This window comes from Hemicordylus capensis, chromosome 3 (assembly GCF_027244095.1).
Source record: "Hemicordylus capensis ecotype Gifberg chromosome 3, rHemCap1.1.pri, whole genome shotgun sequence".
In the NCBI taxonomy this organism is placed as follows: domain Eukaryota; kingdom Metazoa; phylum Chordata; class Lepidosauria; order Squamata; family Cordylidae; genus Hemicordylus; species Hemicordylus capensis.
In genome coordinates this window covers 157507177-157533553 of record NC_069659.1, presented here as the reverse complement: position 1 = coordinate 157533553, position 26377 = coordinate 157507177, and the positions used below count along the sequence as shown (strand labels likewise).

General features: G+C 42.1%; 2 long non-coding RNA genes across 2 annotated transcripts in view; one reads left to right on the top strand and one right to left on the bottom strand.

The window, feature by feature from the left end:
* Window positions 1-718: 718 nt before the first annotated feature.
* Window positions 719-25081, bottom strand: LOC128348786 (uncharacterized). The gene is made up of 4 exons (XR_008318330.1): window positions 24795-25081; window positions 22766-22849; window positions 17552-17598; window positions 719-878 (listed from the first exon to the last, which is right to left on the bottom strand). It is a non-coding gene; the product is annotated as an uncharacterized LOC128348786 (long non-coding RNA).
* The window catches only part of LOC128348785 (uncharacterized), a 36073-nt gene continuing 23726 nt past the window's right edge, over window positions 14031-26377 (top strand). Inside the window, exons 1-2 of the long non-coding RNA XR_008318329.1 lie at window positions 14031-14169; window positions 18088-18208. This is a non-coding gene — a long non-coding RNA (uncharacterized LOC128348785). The remainder of the gene's footprint in view (window positions 14170-18087; window positions 18209-26377) is intronic.

The window sequence follows — 26377 nt, the reverse complement described above, 5'->3', positions numbered from 1 at the left end:
ACTGTGGTTGTACGAAAATCTGCTTTGCAATTTACAGTTTAAAACTGAAACCGTGGATTTGCCAACCAGGCCCGATCTTAGGACGGGGGAACCGGGGTGGTAGCCCCGGGCCCCGCGTATGGAGGGGCACTGCTGTACCAGTGAGCTGCGGGGAGCCTTGCAGACTGCCCGCACACTTGGCTCCTGGCGGCGGCTGCTGCGGCTGCCCGCCACCACCATCTGTGCTTGCCTGGGGGAGGGGAAAAAGCAAGCCCCACACCCCCTGCACCTGACAAAGGGGGTGTGGCTTTGTTCTGAAATGGGGTCATGCACTCCATTTCAGAGCAAATACCGGCAGCGCTACACTTGCAGCATGGCCGGGAGCTGCTCTCTTGGCAGGAAGAGCAGCTCCTGGCCATGTTGCATACACAGCGCTGGCCGGCATTTGCTCTGAAATGGGGCATGCTGCCCCATTTCAGAGTGAGGCCACGCCCCCGGCTGCATCTGACATCAGATGCTGCTGATGTCAGATGCAGGTGGTGGGCCCCTTTGCCCCACACCCCTGAAGGGATGGCGCTGTTGCCAAGCTCTGTTTTTGTGTTACACCTGAATTTGGCCCTAGTCTCAGGGAAGAGATGAAGAGAGGAGTCTAGGTTGTATTTAAGGGGAACTCACAGTATGTTCAGTGTTCCTGTGCTGGCTCTGCAATTGGGAATAACTAGCTTTCCAATCAAGGCACTACCACTATCTGATTTTTATTTTTTTTAAGTTCAAATTTTACATTCTGTATTTAATATTTAAAATCTCACAGAACTTAAGATTTAACAACATTTTGATTCAAGCCATTTATATTCTTGTTGAGGAAAAAAAATCACCAAAGAATTCTCCACTCTGGATGCCTGGGGTGGAAAAAGAAAGAATTTGTTTAATTCGTTATATTCCAATCTTTCTTTTGAAAGCTTACTACAGTTTTTATAGGATTTATTCTTCCAGTAATCCTAGCCAAACTTCCTTGGCTTCACCACTGCTATAGGAATCCATGTCGTGGTCCTTTATTCAAAAATGAATGGTCGAAAGGTGACATAGCACAAGGCAGAGTTGTCAAAAAACTGGATAATGGGCAGCCAAAAGTTCTCCAATTATTGCTGTTGCCACAGAGGAGTTCCATTTGGGGCATGCTTCATTTGTGACTATTACTCAGAAGAAGGCTCCAGCAGAGAATTTTCAGAGCCAGTTTTTTTTTAAAAAAAATATGAGAGCTGAAAAGCCAAATTATATGTATATTTAGGCATTGAACCATTGAGTCAATAAAATCAAACTGGTTTATTTACTACATATTGTGCCAGGAGTGTGGATAACGAAGGTCACCTGTAATCATGTTTTTTATGTAGGAAGCTTCCAAATTAAAAATGGTTTAGCAGTGCAGTGTGCATTTCAATTGGTCAGGAGATAACAGGTAAACATGCAACTAATTCATAATAGTTGATTCTTACATTAGAAGGTTTCCCAGCATTCAACAAGGTACCCCAATATTGTATAATATATGAGACATTTCTAAAGTGTGCAACTTACAAGCCACTGCTGAATTGATTTACATTTATTGATCCTCACATAATTTATTTCTTTCAAAACTATCCTAGAACTTTAAAAGACAGAAAAAATGAAACACATATGATGTCTAGAATTTCAATTGAAGTTATGTAATTGGCTTTAACTGACTCATAAAATATTCTAATTGACCCATCCCATTTCCAAATGGAAAGCTCTGTGTAGAGGAAACTCATGCATTTTTACCAAGTATGGCTATTTATCAGGCTAGTGGAACTTCCGAGCAGCATACTCCATTATTATTATATGGGTTATTGTTTAGCCTCCATTCTCTCATTTAGGCCTGTATGTGCTAGAAACGGGCCCATGTTTTCAAAATTTTATTATTCTTGTGTGGGTCTTTTTGTGATTCAAACAACTCTCTCTGCATCATGGCCATATCCCATTCCTTATGTATAAAATTGTGAACATTTTGGGGCACTGGTTGATTTTCTATTCTGTATCATACATAATTCACGGGCTTCAATGAAGTTTGTGATCGATATCCTCCTATTTCCCCATCTCATTCACATATGCGTAGTATCGTCCCTATGCTTCATACATATTACTAAATCAACTGATGTTGTGGAAATGTGCTAGTTTGTATGGGGAGGCTTAAGAATAGCAAAAAGTGTTATCATGGAAATTGAAGACTATTAATGCTGGGGGAGAGGAACAAATTAGTACCGAGGGAATGCCATACCAGTGTTTCCAAAACATAATATAGAAGAGTTCTAAAGGTAATTCAGCTGTACTTTACTAAAAAAAAAGCCAATTATTTGATTTGACCTTCCTGCCTTTTATTTGATTTTGTAACAGAATACAAAAAGTGTTTTCAGTTCAGCAACAATAGGCAAGTTCAAAGCCTTAACATAATTGCTTGTTGCAATAAAAATTGTGGCTGCTTATTAGCAAGTACAGTGTGTCAAAACATATAAAATGCTAATAGGATTTTTTTTCCTTGGCATTACATTGGAAAATTTTTGCCCTATTTAACATCTATTCAGTTTTGTAGATGTTTTTCACTATACCCGAGAAATTACTCATATTGATTTTTAACCCTCACACTCTAGGCATACTGATTTATATTGTGGTAGCAAGATTAAACCATTGTAAATTGCATAACCACTCACATTCTATTCCATTGCTTGTTTTTCCCTGCTGATTTCAACAAATGCATAAAACTCAGCTGAAACAAAGGAACCTTTTGGGAGGTGCTCTTTTTCTTTCTTTCATTCATTCTTTTATATATAAAGGATTCTACTGATGAATTACAACAAAGCTGCTAAAACCCAACAAGGCTGGGTGCAAATTGCTTGTGTGAAAGCCTTTGTACCTTCAGTGGGTCTTATGTCTGTAATAACAGTTGGTAACAGCTTGGAGAAATGCTCCTGGTAGCTGCAGTAACACAAATCAATGTGTTCCTACAAAAGCTGCAAATCGGCCCCTTGTCAGTGCTGCTGACTTACTTTCTGATGCTCATTGCCTCTGGCCCTGGTGGGAAGCAGAAAAGTCTCTTCTGCACATATGGCATCAATTTGGCTCTTCAGATACTCTGTTAGGGTTGAGCTACATGGTGCATACTTGAGAGTTAAGCTTGCCATCTCACATATTAAAACACAAATGCTAATCCAGCAGGGGTGAACAAGCCTGAGCCATAGATTCTGATTCTGTTGGGTTTGTGATTGCACTTTTAGTCTTTGATCAGACTACTTAGATAGCTAGAGTGATGAGGGGGATTGCTAATGGACTAAAAATACATGGCTACTCTTGTACCTCTAACAGCAATTCCATACAAATAAGCAAGTGAACCTCTTCACAGCATGGAAATAAACATTCCAGTGGCTAATGTCTGCTTATCAACCATCACAGAGGACAGATTTTTAAATGTGGCAAACGTAGTAACCAATGTCTTGGAGGATAGAGCTCCTTGTGGTACTATGACCACATACTGAATTATGGCAGGTTCAGCCTATCATGTTGTAGAACTTCAAGGGTGAGGAAAGGTGCAACCTGCCAGGATCTTCTTTTCTTATATACCCTAGTCAAAAGCTCTCCTAGCCATTCTTGACTGCATTGAGCCACTTGACAAGACCAATACTTGACAAGTCCAATACAACCTTGACAAGACATAGATTAAGTGGGTCTTCCAGTCTACAACTTACACACATTATAAGATATGTGACCACAAGATCTATTAGCTGCCTTTTCTTCAAGCACTATTTGGCTAATACCAAGCCATGTCTCTTTCTTGCTCAGAGGGACCATTCCAATGGTTTGCCTGAATTTGGCTTCTCTAGCATGTGTCTTTCATTGTACACAGCAATATTTTCTCCCCCCACCCCCGCCCTCTTCATTTGGTTCAAATTCTGGTTCAGATCCTTTTCAGTATGAGCTTCCATAGTCTAGAATTGTCCAGTAGAAAATAGTTCAAGGTAACAGTTCACCCCCTTGATATCATCCTTGGGTTAGCACTCAAGATTGCTATCACTTCCAATTAAATCAAATTTAAAAGGTCCAAGGTCACCAGTGTTTAAGACAGATACGTTTATGGTATTATTGCCTCCTACTTGGTCCTCCAGCCTCTGGTACACCTTTGTATTTTATTACTTTTCCTCTTGATTCCAGGAACATAATCCTATCATAAAACCATACAGCAATATCTGGATCAATAAAATATAAACTGTTGGATGAATGAGAAGATCCAATACTCCATCCCTACATGAGGATCTTCCCATAAATATATCCCACCATGAAAACTTGCCCCTGATCTCTATGTCTTCTACTACCTTTAAAGATATTCTTGAACTGTTATCATCCTTTGCTCATTTTCTTGAACCATCAGTCTGATGGTCTATCTTAGAGCTGAGTGACCAAGATTCCAATAAAGCTTTTGGATTCAGTCCCAGAAAGAAAGAATGAAATTAGATTAATGTTCCATGCAAATGATAAATTGTACGTATGAATTTGCCAATGTGGGGCAACATATACTGATTGACACCCCATAATAGTCTAACACCACAAAAACAGTGATTCACAGTTGGTGACATCAGAGCAGAATAACCATTCACAATTAATTATCTACAATAAGTTCAGACACACACACACACACACACACACACACACACACACTGCTCCAGTAGTAATACAATCTTTGGACTCGAAAAACCCAAGGAACAGAATTATCTGGGTAAAAAGATTGATCTGAATGAACAATTAATGTGTCTTCACATAAAGTTTATCACAGGTAGAAACAGGATTGCCTCCCAGGAATCATTCTTCTGAAAAACCCAATAAGCATCAAAAAATGTTTCTTAAGACATTGAGCCGGGTCTCACAATCAGTCACGACCTCCCAGTTTTGGAGAGTGCATGGGGAGAGCAGGCTAATCCCGCTCTCCCCGCACACAAGCAGGGAGGGAGCCCTGGGTGGCCGGATTGGCTGCCCACACAATTGACAGCTCCGTGACAGAGCTGGTGGGGGCTGGGGAGCTTGCGAGCCACGCGGCCCCCGGAAACTTCAGTATGCCCTGCACGAGTGTGCAGGGCATACGGGGGAGATCCCCAGAGCCGAGAGGCAGCTTTTCGCCTCCCTTCCAGGGGTCTACTCGTGAGTAACCATGGTGTGGACCCGCACCGCGGCTACTCACGATCTTTAAAACCAGGTTTGCGGAGCGCTTGCTCCACAAACCTGGTTTTAGGGGAGGGGTAGTTAGGCGGGTTACCCGCCTAGGAACCACCGGACTCACAGCCGAGCCTGGTGGTTAACACGATGGGGCAAAATTGGGCTAGCCTCTGCTAGCCTGATTTTGCCCCATCGTATGAATAGCCTCATTGTGTTTATTAACCCTAATCCCCATATGAATCACTGAGGCTATTCACATGTGCAGCTGGGAGCCCAGCCCACTTTCTGCTGCTGCATGAGAACTGCTGGGAGCCATGCGGCTCCCAGCAGTGGCACAGTGGTGGGGTCTCTTAAGGTTTTGAATGTGAGTGCGCCCCAAAACTGGGCTTTGTGATCATGTGTGTGCCATGGCTGCTTGGAGGTCGGGGTGCACCCGTGCGGTGCATTACTGGGGCTATGGTGGGTGGAGCACCACATGGTGGCACTACCCTGAGCCCAACCCCTGGAGCTGCCAGGCGAGGTGTGGTGAGGCGTGAGTGGCGTAGGAGAGCTGTCACTTGTCTGGGCAGGTGATCCACCTGCCCAGGGATGGAACAGTGATCGTCTGCGGGGAAGGGAAGGTAAACCCTCCTTCTCTGCAGTTAGCTTCGAAGCTCTTCTCACTCATTGTAAGAAGAGCTTCACTGAATATATAATCTTTTCTTCAGTATGCTGCACAGCCACAACACAGAGATGCATTTCCCATGTGTTTAAAAGCAAAGTTGAATGTATTAGGTACCATAAAGGACCAGGTTCATTTAAATTGGTTTTTGCTGATGTTGTATCTTAATGGGAATGCAATCCAGACTTAATTGCATTAGCATGTTTATTAAATGACTGTCCTCTGCTCCAGTGCTTGTGAACATGTAATAGCCCAGAAAGTATCATTTTCCAAATTCCCCACTGCTTAGACAAGAGCAGACAACCGCCCAGAGACGTAAGTTTTGGGCGGTATAGAAATATGTTAAATAAAATAAATAAGTAAGTAGGTAAGTAAGTAAGTAAATAAATAAATAAGAGCAGCTGCACCATGAGTCATTTGCTCTTCCATAATAAAGAAAGGTGAGGTAGTCTGTAGGCCTAAGGCCAGTTCATTTAGGGTCCATGGGTTTCTCCATACACTGTAGATGGCTATGGTTTCTATAGAATTTAAGACAGCAGCTCCTGTATCAACTACTCCCAATCCTGTAGCCACCCAGTCTGTGTGTCTCCCCCATTGATAAGGTGGAAATGTCCTTCCTTCCATGCCATTGCCCATGTCAACCATGATAGTTCATATGTACTGTATGCAACAAATGTGAACAGTGTGGAAAGTTCTGTGACACATTAACAGCTGAGATAGCTGACATACGTTGAGGATTAAACAGCAATCTGTGAGGTTGATCCTGTTTTCTTATCATATCCCCTAGCAAGGCAGTATTCATCTTAATATTTGTGGGGACATTAACAGCAGAAGCTATTACAGAAAAGAAAAGAGAAAATGATTTGTAGGTGAACTCATATATCCCCACTAAAGCTGCCATGTCTTCAAAGTCTCAAAAGTCTAGATTGTAAACCGCCCTGAGCCATTTTGGAAGGGTGGTATATAAATCTAATAAATAAATAAATAAATAATAGATTTCCATCTAAATCTAGGATTGGTACACTTGCTAATGTCTCTGCTGTACTGGCTCTCAGACCGTTTCCAGGACCAATTCAAAGTGATGGTTTTAAGCTTGGGATCACATTACCTGAGAGAGTGCCTTGCCCCATATGTCCCTCCCCTTTCTTTAAGATCTTCTTCAGAGGCCCTCCTCCTGGTTCCCCTGCCAAGAGTTGAGGCCGGTGGCTACAAGGGAGAGGGCCTTTTCAGTTGTTGTACCCCATTTATGGAATAGCCTCCCCAGTGAGGTTTACCTGGCTTCACCACTTTGCTCTTTTAGATGCCAGGTAAAGACCTTTTTGTTCACCCAGGCCTTTTAAATTAGGATTTTTCAGATTTGATTCTGGTTTTTAACTAATTTTAAGTTTTTTTAAGCTGCTTTGTATTGCATTTTGTATTTTCTTTTCACCGTTTTTGATCTGTTATGATTTAATGTGTTATGTGTTTTTATTTTATGTTTTAATCCTCTGTTGTAAGCTGTCCAGAGAGCAATTTTTATGGGGTTGCTGACAAATAAAGTTGTTGTTACTGAAATGTGGTATAACCAATTCTAGGAGACCCCTCTCCCCAACATTCCTGGGATCCACAGACCAGATTACTTCCTCACATTCAGGTATACTGTGTACTACTGTCCCATTAGGAAACTTCAGATGATTCCAGTGCAATTTCCATCTGTACAATGTATTTTGTAACCCTGCTGCTGTCTGCGTGCAAATATCAGTTTTCCCCACTGCCTCCAAGAAAGAAATTGAATATAGTTTGTCCATAGTTTGTTACAAAGACACCAATTCTGGGCTCCACATCATCTCCCCTTCTCCTGTCTCCTTTCTTGGCATTGCTCTATTTCAACTCCATTTCATCTTTTGTCTTCCTGAAGGAATAAAAGAAGAGTGGAGGGGGAATAACACAGGGAATCTTTTTGGCCCCATTTTCTAACTACTATTTACAGTTTAATAAGCACTTGCAAGGAGAGATTTCTCAAGCCAACACTCCAAATTGTAGAAGGGGTTACTCGAGGTTAACTGTACCATGGGTACTCTTACTCAATTTTCTGTCTCAAATTCCGGAAAATGCTCTTGACTAATTTGGAACCATGGGCATTAACCTCCACCCTCACTTGTGCCAAAGAGGTCCTGATCCCACTCCCACTTGTATCAAAGAGGTCCCAGTGGCCTTGCATATACAGTTTCTATGAAGGGTCTCAAAAGTAGTCTAACCCAGTTTTGCCATTGGTCTGTTCCTTCAGGACCCTGGTCAGCATCGCCGATACAGCCAATTCTTGTAAGGTGAGTGTTGTGTATAATGGATCTGGGCATCCACTTTCATATATAGTATCTAATAAATATTTTGAACACCTTTCCATCATAATTGGAGTGTCTGACATATCAATGGTCCTGTTCTTTGGACTCTCAGACCTATGCTGTACTGACTTAGTCACTTCCATCTCCAGGGACCATTTCATCATTGTGACTCACTTAACCAATTCTGCCTGTCTCCAGATTTATTCCAATATACTAAAGTTCGCAGTTCCACCAAATGTTAACATCTCAATACCACACCCCATCAACTCTGATCATGGATGTCCCTAAGTGTGAGTCCTGCCTGATGAGGTTGGACTCAGAATGTTTAATTACATCTCATGTGGCTAAATTCTGTACTGCTGCCATAAATATACGTCACCGGATGGTTAATAAGGACATTTTATTGTTTTAATTTTTATTACCACTATGTTTCTGATTTTGTTAAATTTTTAAACTAATTTTAATTCTAACCTGTTCTAATTATATACACTCTATCTATTGTTATATAATTTTAACCTTTTTCTTTTGTTTTGGCTTGTGGCTGTAACATTAAAGAACTTGAACTTGAGGTCGGACATGGCAATGGGCACCACCCCGCTGGACCCTGATAAATTGCAGTGCTGGTGGGGGAAACACGGGGGGGGGGAGATACCACCCTCCCCTGCCCTTAATGCTATCCCCCCGCCTTTGAACCAGCCAAACCGCTGGTTGTTCGAATCTGTTTGGAGGCCCATAAAAAGGCCTCTGAACAGGTTCATGCACATCTCTGCTCTGAAGATCCCACCTACTAATATCATACAGGGTGTGTATTTTCAGGTTGCTTGAGGAAAAGAGCAATCCAGATGCAAGTATCCTGGTACTATCAGCCGGTAATCCAAAGCCAAAATTAGATTCATTCACGGTTTTTTTTAGATTATTAGATTCATTCACGGGTCTTTTTCTTCAGCTGCAGAATTGCATCCTTGTCTGTTTCCTTGAGAATAGACAGTTTCAATTGATCAGAATGTCTTCATATTTCTCCATCCAGAGCAGTGACCAACACTGCCACTGGACTAGCCTATGGTCCTATCCATTTCAGTTTATTTTTCCCTTTGGCACCAACACCTTTAGCATTACCAAATCTCCTTCTTTCCATTTACATCTTGCCTGTCCTACCTGTTCTCCTGTTATTTTCTCCCAGCCATATTGAAAAACCTGCACCAATTCTGCCCACCACAGATCCATTTTGACCCTCTCTGGGTACCTACTATCTGGGGTACTGTATATAGAAATTCTGGTGTTCGCATTGACCTACCCATCATTATTTTAAATGGAGTGTAAGGGCTCCCAGTTGACCCTAAATCTCTCATAGTCCTCAAAATCATTGGAAGATGCTTGTCCCATTGCTGACCCCTGGCAATTAATTGCTTAGTTAATGCATCTTTTATTGTCGTATTACATTGATCCACTTGCCCAGCCTCCGACATGTTAGAACAGTGTAGATAAGGGATGTTGGCAAGCCAGATATGTAACTTCAAGATACAGATGGGCTCTGAGGGCTGGGGTTCAAAGCAGGGCTGGGCATGACCCTTGGCAGGAAAAGGTTTTTTCTTATTACATCGTTCCACTAGCCCAACCATAACAGGTCAGAAATGAAGAGAAGTAACTTGAGTCATTTTATATACAGTTTGCAGACAGAAATTTTGATGCATAGTTTCCATGACATCACATCTCTTGTTGTAAATGACAGTCACCCCCCACCTAAACCACTTTAAAATTTACTGAACCTTTTTAAAGCAAGCATTTTAATTCCCATGCCACTATGTGGAACTTCTTATGTACTGTTAAAAAAAGTTGTTGTTTTTTGTTGTGCAAAATTATGTTGTTTGTTGTTGTTGTAACACCAGGGAATCTTGTTGTTGCTATAACACCAAAGCGATATAACAGTGGAGAATTTCAGGGGGAAACCAGGAAATCTGCAGCTATATTAAACTGTAAGTTTAAAAAACGTATAAATTTTTTAATACGTTTAAACTTTAAAAAATATAAACTTTTTAAAATAGAGAAATAAATGCAGGCTGGCTGGCAAGTGGGCAGATAGAGGGCAGAAGATCCCCCCGCCCGCCGGCTGCAATCATAGGGCAAGTGGAAGAACACTTCTGCCACAATTTGGAGCTCAAGAAACAGTTGAAGATGTAGCTGTTTAATCAGGCCTTTCGTTTAATTTTTTTTCTTTGTATTCTTTGTTTTTTAAAACTGTTTGAAATTATTGTAATGCTTTAATTATTGTCTGGCTGTCTTTTAAAATTTTGATATATATTGTAAATTGCCCAGAGATGCATATATTGGGCTGAATAGAAATATGTTAAATAAAGAAATATCATATCTCCACTCTGGTCGCCATGGAGAACTGTTAAAAACTATCCCTGCTTGGGGGCGGGGGCGGGACAAATATGGATGAGGTTTTCATTTTGGCACAAATCTACACTTCAAAGTTCCCACAAATGAAGAAATGTTATGCCAGCAAAAGCTAAATTGTTTCTTCTGCTGCCAGAGTCATAGGAGCTTGAAATAAAATCAAGGGGGAAAATGGATGCAAGGAAATTACAACACCTGTGATGTTCTTGAGAACTGTGCAGTGTACACATTTCTGGAAGCATTTAAGCAACACATCTGAATTCAGTTTTGAAATTGCAAATGCTAGTACTGGACAGTCAAAGTTAAAGGTCACATCAAAGCATAGCAACTTGGAAATGACTGGCTTTTATTCTATTACTCTGATATCACTATACATTGGAGTATCTGGTAGCTGATAAACTATATCCAAAATTCCATACCTCCATTCTGTACTTCTCCTCCACATCTCCCTATTGCTCCCCCCTTTACTCAGAATGCTTTGCATCAGCGATGACAACTCATTCATTTCCTAATACACAGTTTATTTTGTTTTTGCAGTCATAAAACCTTCTAGTTTAAGACCAGAGTTAAGGTGATCTCATCTTGACTCCATCTCCACAAAGCCAGGAAAGTGGAACCTTAGTGGAACCTCTTAACAGATGTGCCATGTGATCGATAATGACGTTGTGCAATGTCATAAATTGTGCTCGCTTCCAACCTACCCTCCATGCACCCACACTTTCCCTTGATCTTTGAGGCCCAAATCAAGATGAAGAGGAAGGAGTGTCTGGCACTAGCAAAGATGCCCCATATTGTTTCCAGCCAAAAGAATGCTAGGTATTTTCTTTAATAAGAAAATAAAAAAAGAATAATCTGGAATCTAAGAAGTCAGAACTTGCAGAAGCAATCACAAATATGGTATATCAGTTCTTAAAGAACAAGTAAAGTATGTATCAAGAATATAACACAAGTAGGTGCTTTATAGTGAGTCAGACCCTTGGTTTAACTAGTTCTTTATTGTCTACACTGACTGGCAGTGCCCCTCCAGGGCTTCATACAGGTATTTCCTAGCCCTACCTGGAGATGGAAAGAATTGATCTTGGGACCTTCTGCAAGCAATGCAGCATAGTGCAGTGGTTAGAGTGTTGGACTAGGACTGGGAAGACCCGTGTTCAAATCCCCATTCAGCCTTGAAGCTCACTGGTGACTCTGGATCAGTCACGTATCTCTCAGCCTAACCTACCTCATAGGTTTGTTGTGAGGATAGGAACCATAGAAAATGAAGGAGATGGGTTCTCTAAAGGCAAATATATATATATATATATATATATATATATATATATATATATATATATATATATTAAAAAGTGGTTGGCTGTCTGGTTTGAGCAGTGGCCTATCATGATATCCCAGCATTCTTCATCATTGTGGAATAACCTTGCCTCCCATGGGATCCTTCTCCTTCTTGCTCTAGCTTCAGCTCAGTGTATTTCTTCTCTTGTAGTTTTTATTCAGTTTGTACTGATTTTCAGCTCCACTGCCACAGGCTGTCTAAAAACCACAGTATCTTTCTCTCTGGGATACTAGACTTTTTGGTGCAGTGAACAATTAAAACAGGAAGCGCCAAGACTGTGTAGCTGAAATTTATATTAGTCTTTCCTATCTGACCTCAGAAGTCTCTGCTTTCAGGAATATTAATAAAATCTGAACTTGACAAAAAACAACACCACACACACACAGACACACACACACACATGTTACATAAAATGCTAAGCAGCTTGTTCAGAAATCTGCTTGTTCAATTCAGACAAAACATTTCACAGCCCTTTCTAAATGCATTGAAGAGGATCATGGCAATACACTTCTCTGCCCTCCATGCAGCACACTGTCCCACTACTATCTCATTGTGCTGGGGCAGTTCATCTGAGCCACCTCTAAGCATGTGCATTAAATTAATTTTAATGGGGTCACACTTCCCCAGAAGGAACAGGTACACAGTCTGGGGGTGCTTCTGGATTGGAACCTCTCCCTGGTGTCACAGGTTGAGGCAATGGCCAGAGGTGCTTTATATCCGCTTCAGCTGATACGTCATCTGCATCTGTTTCTTAAAATGGTGGTACATATGCTGTTAACCTCTAGGCTGGATTACTGCAATGTGCTCTATGTGGGGCTGTCTTTGTACATACTCCAGAAATGGAAGCTGGTCCACAATGTGGCAGCCAGGTTGGTCTTTGGGTCATCTTGGAGAGACCATATTACTCCTGTGTTGAAAGAACTACACTGGCTTCTGATAAGTTTCCAGGCAAAATAAAAAGTTCTGTTTATTACCTATAAAGCCCTAAACAGCTTAGGCCCTGGGGATTAAGAGAACATCTTCTTTACCTTGAGCCCCATTGCCTATTAGGATTATCTAGAGAGGTTCATATGTGGTTGCCACCAACTTGTCTGGCGGCTACTTGGGAATGGGCCTTCTCCATTTCTGCCCCTGGACTTTGGAATGCACTCCCTGTTGAAATAAGAGCCTCCCTATCTCTGGCAACTTTTAAAAAGGCACTGAAGACACATTTATTCACCCAGGCTTTTAATTAGATTTATAGTTTTAATATTTTTAATGTTGGGTTTTAAATAATTTTAATGTTAATGGTTTTAATGTTTAAATGGTTTTAATTATTTAATTGATTTAATGTTTAAATGTTTTTAATTGTAAACCGCCCAGAGACGCAAGTTTTGGGCAGCATAGAAATATGTTAAATAACAAACAAACAAACAAACTTCTGATTTGAAATGCCTTGTTTGAAATTCAGGATTCAAATCTGGATTGGTGTGTGTGTGTGTGTGCACACGCATGCGTGTGCAGGAATTGGTGGTGACAAAAATTTATTAACCTTCAGCATAGCTGGCTGGTGGCAGATGACAGGCTTCTTCAGATTTATTGGAATTTAATCAATTAATCAGTCCAAAGGCATATGAGTATAACAAAATGTCTTTTGATTAATCATTTGACCTTCCAATTCAGATGAGGTGGGTTGCAATCCTTTAACACTTACCTGGGAGTTAATTCCAATCAAATTCATTGGGATTTATTTATAAGCAAACAAGCATAAGGTTAAGTAGCTTCATTGCATTGATACTTGGGGGAAATATCATTTCTTATCTCTATCTATTGGAATGGCATATCCAGTGGAATGAGAGTGAGTGTAATTTGAACCTCTATATCTTTTTGTCAAATACCAAATACTACTCTTTTTCCACAGACACATGAATACATGTCGGCTTTCTTCAGTATAATTTTTCTATAACCTTGACTACAATGTCTCTGTCTGCCCATCACCCTTTATACAGACAATTTTGTAACATTGCCTAAAAATCTCACCAGGAGGCTGAGAACAATCCTCTTCCAATTGAGCTCAAGACGTTCTCAGAGATACTTTCTCAGGTTGAGCAGAAAAGTCAGTGATTATTTTCTCTTTCTCCTAGAGAGAGAACTTTGAACTAAAAATCGCACAGAACAGGGAGCCACCTGCTATGAAAACTCTGCTTGGGTGTGAAATGGGGACAGACTGAATAAAAGAATTACTGCAAAGAATCTAGAACAACCTGACTGCAAATAATGAAGAAGTGGTAAGAGTTCCAACTTTAAAAATCTCCAGGGTACAAGCACACAAACTAGCTGCACCTTCAAAATACAATGCAAACTGAATTTCACACATACTAAAAATAGCACTGTACAGTATTTCAGCCTGGGGAGGAGGGGCGGGCAGTGGTAATCAGCATCAGGAAATCCTCAGGCCAGGAAAGGAGAAGAAAGAACAGAAACATGGATAATAAACAGATGTACAGAATGTGCTAAGCTTGCTCTTTCTTCTTTTTGCTTTGTTCTTTTTTATTGTTCTTGAGATAAAATGTGCACTGAGGGGTCCTTTCTAGGGTTCCACTTGAGCCAAGTAGAACTGGATTATCTGAAACATTCCAGAACTATCAAAAGGACATTTGGGTTTCTCTATGATTTTTGATGTATCTCAACAGGAAACCTTTTTTCATTATATTAAAAATTACCTCCTGAAATTGATGCTATTGAAAAAGAGAGATGTGGGGGAGTGTGACCTCAAAACCACTCAGCCTATCAGTCCTATTTTGGCTTGTGCACACATACACATGGAATGCTCAAGGAAAAGATTGCAGTTGCATTTGCTTCTCATTAGCTGCAAAACAACTGTATGAGGTAATGCTAGTGGCATTTTTTTAAAAAATCCGTGAGTAAACACAGCCTGTCCCTAGCACAACTTGGAGGACAGAGAGCAGCGGTCGTGGGGTAAAATTAGGGCTGTGCAATTGTATACAGAGGCGGAGCTATAATTGGGCAGACACTTCCTAAGAACCCTGCTTCCAGAGCTGCCTTGCCTTACTTCAGGGACCAGCTCACTGTCTTCCCCTACCTCACCTCCCCAGCCAGCCAGCCAGCCAGCCAGCCACTCCTGCTACCATGGTCCCCTGCACTCTTTCCACCAGCTGCTGTGCTCCTTCCAGCTTTCTCCTCACAGCATATTATGCTGCTCACCCCCAGATGCACAATCTGCTATGCTTCTACAGCCTTCTGCCACTTTCCAGCTGCTCAGGGCTCTGACCCTGAGGTGGCTAGGAATGAGGGTTCACATGCATCCTGTGTCATCAAGGTGCATGCACACTCTTCATTCCCAACCCCCTGGAGTCAGAGCCAGCTGGGGAGTGGTGCATGGTCAGGAGGGATGTGTCCTCACTAGTGCCGGGTGGAGGCTGCTGCTGTTGCCATTGCTGCCCCTGCTGCCAGGGTAGGGTATATGGCACCATCACTGCTGTGGGCTGCCCATAGCAACATGGGTGGTCAAAAGCCCTCGCTACGCCACTGATTTTGTTGGTCCAACAGGCATGTCAGACCCAATATGCCCTCGTTCAGACATTATTGGAATAAGTTCCGCCTCAGCAGGAGGGATCTCCAACAGTTAGAACTACGTCTTAAATCCACTTTGTCATGGCAGGACTCTGTTTGAGTTCCTGCATCTTGGACCATGTTAAATGATCAGTAAGCTACCTCTGAATTGAGAAGTGGCTCACTGGCCATCTAGCTTTGAATTACAAGTGAGATACTAGTTAAAAATTAAATGGCCAGCACAGTGCCTGAGAGTTGCCACCCAAATGATAACCTGCTTGTCAGCTGCCTGCAGTCATCTGAGAAGAGTGTAGTGAAGCATACCTTGCAAATTCCAACCCTGTGAATTGCAACCCACTTCTCTGCTGGCTGGGAAGGCGACTCTAGTAGCCATTTGTGCAGCAACCCTCAGCTGAGAAGCACTGGGCTGACCATTTAAATTTTAAATGGTCCATGTGGCAAAAGAGAAGTCGCTTCTCATCTGACAGGCAGCTTCTCTCTTGCCTGGCTAAATGGCCAGTGCACCACCTCTCCACTGAAAGGTAACAGATTGGCCATTTAATTATCAGATAGCCAGCCCAGCAACTCTCAGCTGAGAGGCACCATGTAGGTCACTTAACAATTAAATGTCCAGCCTGGTACAACTCAGCTGGGAGGTGGCATGATGGCCATTAAATTGGCGAAAAGAGATGACATTCTCTTTTGCCTGGGAGAATGTCAGGAAATTGTCAAATTTCCAACTCTACCTGACCCAACACTTTTGCTGTCTTTCCCAACAATTGTTCTGGTGGGTCCAGTTAGGTCAAATCAGCCTAGTAAGTACCACTGAGACAAGTTGGCTCTGATCCAAAACTCCATATCCCAGTCAGTGGATATTAGTGGAATTCCTCTAGCAGGGATTCCCAGATGTTGTTGACTACAACTCCCATAATGCTCAGCCAAAGGCCATTGCAGCTGGGGATGCTGGGAGTTGTAGTGAACAACATCTGGGAATTCCTGCTAGAGGGAACAGTGATCCCAGTGTGCCTACAATGCTTTTTTATTAGTATCATTATTTTCCAAGAGGGCTTCTCTGGTGACACCTGCACAAGCAAAGAGACCCTAGATTGGGATCTAGCTGGGTACGAATCCTAACAGTCTAAATTAATTTGTGATGCTTTGGTTGGGATATTTAGAGATTACCTGCAGAGACTTAACATTTGTCCTCTTTACCAAAAATAGAACAAAACTGGAGATGATGCAGAGTGAAACCATTTCCAGTTACAGAGTATGCAGTTAAAGAGATTGCAAAGCCACACTGTATGGAACTATGTTTTATGAAGAAGAAGAAAATACAAAGAATCCTGCAGATGTGAACAGCAGCCCCATAATGAGTTTACTCTCCTCTCCTCTCCTCCTTCACAATGTATAGCATAGCTAATCTAATATTGCAATACCATTATTAGACTGTGAGTTTATACTAGTGAAAACCAATGACACATCCTATGTCAACCATAGAGACATAGGATGTGGGGTAAACAGAATGTAAGGGAGAAAACTGAGAGAGCTGTTATATTATTTTTTGAAGTGTACTTCCATTTGCCTAACGTGGAAGAGGCTGTTAGTTTAAATCCCCGCTGGTGTACTTCCCAGCGGGGATTTGAACTAACGATTGGCTGCCAGGACTATCCTTCAGTCAAGAAGGAAGCCCATGCAGCCAGTTCTCCCTCCTCTCTGCAGTCTCACTGACTGCAGAGGGTGTGCTCTCCATTTCATCCGAATTTGGGTGGGAGACCAGTGGGATGGGTAAGTGGAACCGTGGGTCCATTGGACCTGTAGTTCTGCATTACATAAGAATGCAGCCAATATTTCATTAGTCAACATGTCAGCCACATTTTAACTCCAGTTGAAATCCAGAAAAAAATACTAAGACCAAACTCCTGTTGAAATAAATGGACCTTGAGTTGGCTGCATCCAACTTGTTCCATTGTTTTCAACTGGACTTAAGCAAACAACCTTTTTCTGGATTGAGACCAAACTATCATTCTAGGAAATATGGTTAAGATTTTGAAAAGTCAACTGCTGTTCTAAATTTCACTAAAATTCATAAATGCTTACCCTGGACATTTCAGGACCCTGCAACACATATATGCTGCTCTGGGCTCCTTGGAGGAAAAATGGGATAAAAATAAAATAAAATAAAACAAACAAGCAAATAAATATTGCCTGTAACCCACCATCATCCAAGTCTGTTCTTACTGAATTCACTTTGCCCAAACTTCACTATGAACTGGCCCTATAGTACAACATTGAGGAGAATTTAAGGATTTAAAAAAACAGCAACATATTCACACTTAGTAACCATCGTATGTCACTTTAAGACACCCTGAAACAACTGAGGAAAATTTGCTGGCAAACATGCTATCTAATTTTACAGCTAACCCAACCGTTGTATTTAATAATATGCCTTGTTTCCTTAAATGAACCTTTGAAAGCTATGATTCTGGTTCCAAAATGTTTTATATGTATTTTTTCTAAAGGAAAGATGGACATAATAAAGTGGTTAAATATGAATGTGAAGTCTTAGTGCAGGATCTCTATATATACTCTCTGTATACATTTTGTCCCCAATTACTGATCTATGTTTCTTTCAGTAAGAGGTAAAAAACAGGAGAACCAAGTCCAGACAGATGCCTCGAGGAAGTTTTCGATCAGAGTTGTCTCCAGATATTGGTTGCATCTGGTATTCAGAGGTCTGCTACCTCAAACATGAAGGTACCATCTAGCATTTTTCCCCCAAATGTATTTTGTAGATTTTAATCCCTCTTTTCAACAAGAGAGAGCTCCCAAAACACTAGCCTTTCACTTTAAGCCAAACAACAACAAAAAGCCCAGTCCAGGTGAAGTAGAAAACTGAACATGAATTTCTACCCCACCTTTCCAAAATTATTCAAGGCAGCTTACAGGAAAAACAGGGGGGGGGGATCAGATAAACTCACATATACAACACAAATGTAGCTGCACTCAAAGGGAACAACATTAAAATATATATACTTACTCAAATGCCTGTAAAAATAAAAAACATTTCATCTGCTGTTGAAACAGCATAACAAGGGAGGGTATTCCACAATTTGGCACTATAGAAAAGGGCCCAGTTCCCAGGACTAGCTTGAAATCAGCAGGTGGGCGATTCCATTCACCAGATGGTCTTTCTTAATGCATAGCAGCTTTGTAGGGCAACAAGTGATCCTTGAGATATTCTTGTCTCAAATCAGATAGTACTGTTCTCACGAGAAGCCTAACCCAGGCTAGGGCAGCCCAGACTGATGGTTCCTGGTGCTGCCCACCCACCTAACCCACTTTCAAACCCGGCCTTTAGCTGAGTTTAAGGGCAAGAGCACAAGCTTAACCCTGGTGCCAAGGCTATTGTAGTTGGCTCAAATGCTATCTAGAGCACTCACCGCTTCATGACAGACAGTATGCTTCATTGCTAGAGATGTGCAAATCAATTTGAGTTCGAATTGATTTGAGCTCAAATCAGACCATTGTGAGTGATTTGAATTTGAAATGAAATGCCCTTAAAATACAGGACCTGATTTGAGGTCAAATCAAAACAACCCCGATATGAGCTTGAATTGATCTGAGTGATTCAAGCACCATTCTGGCAGCTTTCCAACTTGCTGACTGGTTTTCTGGCACTGGCTTCCAACTGGCTTGAGATCTCTGTCCTTCTTGGTTGGCTTGTTATCATACAAATCAAATGTTGTCATGTGCAACTGTGCCCCCATTGGCTGGGGGAAGGGAGGAGGGAGAGGAAACAAAAAAGGAGGGAATTTCAAAATGTTTTCAAAGGGCCTGGAGAGGGGGGGCAGAGAGAACCCGTGTGCCCTTGAAGAGGATACATGAGGAGAGGAGGGAGGAAAGAATCAAGGCAAGTTTGATTTGTGGTTTTCTTTTCTCAGCACTGAGTATAATATATGGTGCTATTGCTGCTATATTCTATCTGGTTTTGCTGGATCTCAGATTGACAAAGGCAGTACTTGTGTGCCAACCTTCCCTCCTTGAATTGTGGTGAGATGGTGTTGTGGTGAGAAATGGACAGTCTGGCAGCTCAGCTCTCTCTTTCTCTCTGTGTAATATTTTCTTGGTGATTGCTGTAAGATGAGCCCCATATCTGGCCTTGTGAGAAACATGTGCTTCATTCACTGCTCTGCTCTGCTCGTCAATCTGCATTCTGCATTGCAAGGTGTACTCAGTCAAAATGTGGCTGAAGACATTGTTCTAGTTGAACTTATGGCTATGCTGGCTGCTAAAGGTGCTGCTGTGGGAGTTGCTGCAATGCTGAAGGAAGGAGTTATAATTGTGTGAGAGAGCAATTTATGCCAATGATGTTACTGTAGTGCAGGCACTGTGGCTGACAGTGGATTCTGGATCACTGATTCCCTTTTTGCCATTTTGGGATGGTGTTTTTTAAAAAATGCATGTGGGAGGAACAGATTCCCTTTTATGGTATACTTCTAATTTGCAGTGTTTTGTAAGGAATGGATGCAAAATGCATTTCGAATTGCAATGCAAAACTTGCCATGTGCGCTCTCTGAGTGCAGTTTGTTTCGGACATAGGGAACAATCTTCAACTTGAAACATCCCAATTGTTCCCCATGGTTAGGTCCCAGTGACACCAAAGTGGGTTGAGTGGGATGGTGTGATGGGTGCTGCCCACCACCCAACCCACAAAAGAAATTGGCAAGCAGGCAATTTAAAAAAAGTGTAATCTTTTCCCCAAACCCCCATTTCTTTTGTGGGATGGATGATAGGTAGCACCCATCATATCCTACTACCCAACCTAGTTTGGTGTCCGTAGGACCTACCCATGAGGAACAATGCACTGATTCAAGTTCCCAATGTTTCCCTATGGCCAAATTACTCTATTCGATTCAAGTTGATTCATCAAAACAGCCAGCAATGACTGCTGTTTCAACGAATAGATATGAGGATTTTGTGATTCAATTCAAGCTTGAATTGAATAGCAAAATCTGATTCATACATATCTCTATTCAGGACAGCTTTGTGCCTCTATTCTACATCAAGCATATTACCTACTTCACCATGCTGAATCTCAGTAAAGGTATGATTTGTTTTCTCAGTCCTAAAACTTGTGCCAACCAATTTCATGTGGTGATCCAGAGTTTTAATTAAATGGGAGGGGAAGAAAAATACTTCTCTCCATACCTTTATCAACTTCTTCCCTCCTCAGTTATCTTTTCTTGAAACTGCAAATCTCCAAATACTGTAGCCTTAGCTCATAGAGAACGTGTTTCAATCCCTTGGTTATTTTAGTCGTCCCTTGCAGTTTCTTCTGCAGCTTTATCATATATTTTATTTGTTCAAGGTAAATACACATCTTTAAGCTCACTCATATGCATGCTTAGGAGCAGAGTGTTATGTGTTTGCACCTACTTTTGCAAACAAAAATTGGGTTTTCATATAGATATAGATATAGGTATAGGTATAGATATAGATATAGATATAGATATAGATATAGATATAGATATAGATATAGATATAGATATAGATATAGATATAGATATAGATTCCTAACCAGCATCTGCTCATGGTACATAAACTCTACTAGGGGGGAAATGCATACCTGCCAATGTGTTCCTATTTCCTCATCCAGGTGAATGGGAAAATAGGGACATGGAGGCAGGTATGAAAATGGCAACCCTTCATAAGTTTCATTGCTGGGAATAGCTTCACCTACTAAATTTCTCTATTCAGGATGCTTTTTAAGGCATAGGTTAAGACCAGATTTTAAAATCTAGAAACTTAATTACTATGTGCTAAAATACTAGGTTGGTAAACATGTTCATAAATTTTACTGATGTGCAACCAAATCCTCCTCACAATTGTTTTTCCCCTGTCACCAATGCCTTTTAATATCTACATGAAACTGCTCGGTGAGGTCATCAGGAGATTTGGTGCTGGGAGTTAGCAGCATGCTGATGACACCCAAATATACTTCTCCTTTTCATTTGTATCATCAGGAAATGCATTCATTCCCTATATGCCTGACTACAAGCAGTAATGGGCTGGATGAGGGATAACAAATTGAAGCTGAATCCATGCAAAATGGAGGTGCTCATTGTAAGGGTTCAGAATCTGAGGGATGAGTTAGATCTTCCTGTGCTGGATCAGGAGCGGAGAGAGGCCGGTGGCAGCCCATGTGCAGCCACCGCCACGGCCCCAGGGCCCCGCTCACACATCTGACATCAGACGCAGGGGCCTGGCTAGCCACATCCCACGTCTGACTTCAGACATTGGGGCGTGGTCTCCCTTTGCCTCCCTTAAAGGCAGGCAGAGCTGTTCCAGCCACGCTGCCAATGCAGCTTGGGCTGATCTCTCTCCTAAACGGGGCTGTGCGGTCCTGTTTGGGAGGGAGCTTGATTGGCCCCGCTGAGTTGGCAGTGAGACCAAGAGCAGCTCTCCCTGCCTTTAAGGCAGGGAGAGTCACTCTAGCCATTCTGCCAATGCAGTGCGGGCCAATTTCAGCTCCAAACAGGGCCGCATGGCCCCGTTTGGGACCGAAATAATACCCCCGCATCTGATTTCAGATGTGGGAGGCATGTCTGGGGCTGCGCTCATGAGCCCCTGATTGGTGGCAGCCCAGGTTCTTTGAACCCATGTGCCCAATGGTGGCTCTGCCCCTGTGGTGGATGGCATTACATTCCCCAGAAGCAGCAGCTACGGAGCTTGGGAGTACTCCTGGACCCAGGCCTCAGCCTGGTATCTCAGGTGGAGGCCATGGCCAGGAGTGCTTTCTATCTGCTTTGGCTGATTCAACAGCTGTGGCCATTCCTTGAAGAGGACGATCTCAAAAGAGTGGTGCCTCAGTTGGGAACCTCCATGCTTGACTACTGCAATGCTCTCTATGTGGGGCTGCCTTTGTACATAGTTCAGAAACTCCAGTTAGTTCAAAATGTGGCAGCCAGATTGGTCTCTGGGGCAACCTGGTGAGACCATATTATGCCTCTTCTCAAGCGGTCGCATTGTCTGCCAATATGTTTCTGAGCAAAATACAAAGTGATGGTTATTACCTTTAAAGCCCTGAACAGCTTAGGTCCAGGTTACCTTAGAGAGCGCCTTCTTCGGTCTGATACCCACCACACACTAAGATCATCTGAGGAGGTCCAGCTTCAGTTGCCACCAGCTCATCTGATGGCGACCCAGAGGCGGGCCTTCTCCGTAGCCACTCCTGTACTGTAGAATGCACTCCCTGCAGACATCCGTAATTTGAATTCTTTATTGGCATTTAGGAGAGCCCTAAAGACCTACCTGTTTGACCTAGCCTTCCAGTGCTCTTAAATTGTTTGAAAAGGTCTTTGATGTTTGTGAACTGAGCTATTTTGTAAGGGCGGTCTAAAAAACAAACAAACAATAAATAAATAAATAAATAATGACTCAGAGCTGGGCCTTCTCTGTAGCTGCTCCTGGGCTGTAGAATGCACTCCCTGCATAAATCCATAATCCGGATTCATTATTTTGGCCTGGCCTTCCAGGTTTTTTAAATTTGTTTTAAATGTTTTTAACTTGCTGTAACCTGGTTTTCTCGGGTTTTAAAACTGTTTTGACTGTTTTAACTGTTAGTTGTTGTATGGTGTTTTATAGTCACTGCTTTTAATTGTTAATTGATTTTAATTGTTTTGCTTTAATGTAAACTGCCCTGAACCATTTTTGGAAGGGCGGTATCGAAATTGAATGAATGAATGAATAAAAATAAAATAAAATAAAATAATTGGACATAAGAAGAGCCCCACAAGATCTGAGTGCAGCTCCATCGACTCCATTATCCTGTTCTCAACAGAAGTCAATTAGATGCCTTTAGGAGCCCAGATGCAGGACACGAAGAGAACAGCTATTGGCAGCCACAGTTTATTAAGATGTATTGTGCCAATGAACCTGGATGTTCAATGAAGGTACTGTGGCTCAAAGACACTGATTAGACCTATATTACCCATGAATATGTCTAATCCCCTTTTAATCTAATTAGCCTAGCCACTGTCTAGACTAGTCTAATTGAACACACTGACCAGGACCACAATCTGCTAATGAATCCCACTTGCTAATTATGCATTATGTGAAAAAAATAGTTCCTTTGTTTACCTTAATTGATTGTCCTTCAGTTTCATTGGGAGACCCTGAAGTTGTAGGTTGCTTTGCTTTTAACACTGGCTTGATGTGCAAACATGGGCAGATTGCAGTGTTTGTATCTGAAAAGCTTCATCTGCTGACAGCTATATATCAAGCTATCATTAAAAGCACATGAGCAAGCCAGGTCTGGGGTCAGCTGGCAACCCTGGATTCTATGTCCCAGGGTCTTTTGCAAGTGTAAAATAACATTTTCTTGTATGCATTTTAGTATTTTGTTCACTGTGTGAAGAATCCAGGTGGCAGGCAGTTTGAGAGCAAACATGCCAATTTAGGGGATTTCCAGATTGAAGCCAGCCACTAGGCTCAGGAAAGAATAACTCTAGTCAGCTGTGAACCATTTATATTGTCTTAATACAGCTTTCAAAAACAACGGTTACACCTTATAACTACTGTGCATTCGAATCCTAGCAAAATGCTGTTTAAATGGCATTAATTGTTCCAGACTGTTTAGGGTTTTTGTTTTGTTTTTTAAATACCAGAAGGTACATGCTGCTCAAAGAATCTTCTTAATTTAATAAAACAAGAGTATACCTAATTATTATAACTTTCTTCACTTATGCAACAGAGCTGTCAAGGATTAAGATATGTATCACAGTTACTTAAGCACAGCATGCCTTTCTATAGGCCACGGTGTAATATGAAAAACATTCTGAAAGCTGGTGTAGAGCAGCTAAGAAAGATACTGAACTACAAATCAGGAAGTCCCCCGTTTGACTCTCAACTCTTAACATGAACTGACTAGCAGGTTTTAGGCAAGGCACTCTCTCTCAGCAATATCAGGATAATAATACCTTACAGAGCTGTTGAAAGGATTACAACGAAAATATGTGTTAAGTGCTATACAAATGCTAAGTTGTAGAAATATTTGTCCCACATTATTAAATTACTCATTCATGCTATTTAAACTGAGAAAGAGAGCATGTGGTTTGTGAGGGTCCACCCTGCTTCAGGTTACCTTTGCTGCCACCACTCAGACCTGATTGGGCAGGATCTGTGATGAACTCTCACTTCTCCCCCCACCCTTGTTTGTGTAGGGTTTCTCTTCAGGTGAGGTGGGAGAGGAAATAAGATTTTATTGTTCACTGGAAGTTCTTTGCTTGTGATGGTTACACATTCTAGAGGTACATAAGAGTAGTGGTTGCAAAATGCTTACAGATATATTAATGGTCTTTTTCCAGTCCGAGGTGTAGGTGCCTTGCTTGGTTACAGAGTTTCTCCTGAGCCTCCATCCTGAGGACTTCTCCCCCTGAATAGCATTGGCTTTCCAGTAGAGAACAGATCAATCCCTGTCTCCACCTAAGACCCACTTCTCTCTTCACCAGAGAAATCTCCCCTGTTCATATCCCTTCTCATTCCAAGCCTCCAGCTCACCTTCTCCCCTCTTCATCGTCTGACCAACTGCCATCCAACTAACCAACTGATTTCTAACTGTCACCTCTCTCACCCTCTAACTGCCTCCTCCTCCTCCTTCCTGCATTCTAAGCAGGATTTCTTTGTCCTTCCGGCAGGGGTCTCACTACTTCTGCTGGCAATCAACCTCCTACTACGGATGTGCTTGAACCATGGTTTGAACAGAGGCTTGAGACCTGTTTGAGAGTGGGAGCTTTAAGAAAGAGGAGACTTTTCCTTACCTGCTCTCCACTGCCCCACACAGCTTCCTGCTGTGGCAGCACTCAGCCCAAGTACCCCACTGCAGCACCAGCATGCACATGGTTTCCGTGCATGAGTGGGTACCGTTTGTGTGGTCAACACCATGCTGACCATGGAAAATCAGTACAAATTGAATTAAAAACCACATTCTCTCCAAATTTCAAGCTTGATGTGTAGGGATTTCACATTAGTCCTTCCTTCAAAATTCTCTTTGGATTTCACTTTGGAGAAATTTCCAACCTTATACAGTGGCATGGCATGAATCGGAGGCACTGAGTATAAAGACAAGAAGTTTTAGCACTAGGCTAAACCTTAGCATTTTTAGGGCAGGTATGAGAAGAAACAACACTTCCTATCTCTAATAAAATGTAGAGAATGAGGCTGCGCACATGAGCAGTCCTACCCAGGTTAGGTCAGCCCTATCTGTCTAGGGCTGCTTGTGTGCATCCCTCAGATCAAGGCTGATCCTGGAGCTGCCTGCCATGGAAAGCTGAGTTTCATATTAGTCGTTTGACTGGGTTGAAGGAGCATGCCCTTTACTCCAGGCCCAGGTCATGTGTGTGCTCGGGGTGCACACAGCCCGCACATACACAGATTCAAGTGTCTAGAGCACCAAACTCATGGGAGAATCCCCCAATGCACCACGCTCATTGAACAGTGCACTGTGGGATTCCTGGAAGCTCGGACTCATTTTCCTGACCTCCAGTGATCCGCACTGCTGGGAGCAGTGTAGATCATGTGGGCGTGCAGCGTAGATCGTGTGCGTGTGCACATCATAGAAAACAGTGAATATTGTCTGGGAGAAGGTAGGTCCAACCCTGCCTTTCCCCCCACCCGCTGTAGCCACCAAGGATTTTGATTGTGAGAATAGCTGCAATGAGTGCCTAGTATCTGGGTTGTATCACTGTATAATGAAGATAGGATCTCACAGGACTGAATATAGCTTTGTATCCCAAACAAATCTTCCTCTTTGAAAACCAGCTTGTCAAAGAAAGGCTTACTAGCCTAGACACCCTCCAAATGCTTGTTTTCAAAGTGCAGGGACTTTAAAAAATAAATAAATAGAGGGCATTCAGCCACATGAGC